Source organism: Sinocyclocheilus grahami, unplaced genomic scaffold (assembly GCF_001515645.1).
Source record: "Sinocyclocheilus grahami isolate Dianchi unplaced genomic scaffold, SAMN03320097.WGS_v1.1 scaffold823.1, whole genome shotgun sequence".
Classification (NCBI taxonomy): domain Eukaryota; kingdom Metazoa; phylum Chordata; class Actinopteri; order Cypriniformes; family Cyprinidae; genus Sinocyclocheilus; species Sinocyclocheilus grahami.
Window position 1 is genome coordinate 64,044 of NW_015506002.1, and position 902 is coordinate 64,945.

The 902-nt window shown below is 32.8% G+C and overlaps 1 long non-coding RNA gene across 1 annotated transcript; it reads right to left on the reverse strand.

Moving 5' to 3' along the window:
- Positions 1–10: 10 nt before the first annotated feature.
- On the reverse strand, positions 11–896 carry LOC107562441 (uncharacterized). Its single transcript, XR_001605985.1, has 3 exons — positions 720–896; positions 408–536; positions 11–133 (listed from the first exon to the last, which is right to left on the reverse strand). It is a non-coding gene; the product is annotated as an uncharacterized lncRNA (long non-coding RNA).
- Positions 897–902: the final 6 nt, after the last annotated feature.

The window sequence follows — 902 nt, forward strand, 5'->3', positions numbered from 1 at the left end:
TTTTGTTGGTTTTGATTGCTTCTGTTGTCCTCATTTGTAAGTTGCATTGGATAAAAGCGTCTGCTAAATGATTAAAGATAAATGTAAAATCATAACTTCTCATCTTATATATCCCACTGGTAACTTCACCGACCTAGAAAAGATACAACATATTATCAAAACCTCATCTCTAACATATACAGATATCATGTTCTCATTAATGTTTATGTCAAGCTGCGCTGACGTCACACTTCTCATTCATTTGTTATAATCTTATAATCTAATATCCATCAAATAAAATCATCAAAATCTCTATTTTGTTTTTGTTTTATTTGCCCATCCTTTCTTCATACATTTTAAATGTCTTTTAAACAAGGATATTTAGAGGTTTAATGCAACAGTGATCATGCTGAATATTTATAACTCACCATTTGATGATCTCTTTTTGTAGATGAAGTAACCAATCACAATGAGAACAACTAGAAATGCCGCTGCCACTGCTACTCCTGCTGTAACAGCCTGCGGAGAATCTGGTTCACAGTTAAGACATTTTCCATCTGCAGAATGATAATAATAAATAAAATCACATTTTCTAATAACTGGTTATTTTTTATAAACATTGTAAACTATCGAAATGCATTAAGGCACTTTAAACGTAATTGTTTGTGACCAGCAACAATAATCTATTTCAGTATTATCATGTTCTCCTGTTACAAATATGTATTTATGATGATATTTACCCCATTCTTCTGAAACTGGTTCTGTCCGGCTGCTGTGAATGACCAAACAGTCATAAGATCCTTTGTGGTTTCTGTCGACCTTCACACTGGATCTGAGCTGAAAGGATCCATCATCATTTGGTCTGATTTCAGAAAATATTTGGCTCTCAATGTTAATTCTGTTCAATCTGATGTTCATCTCAA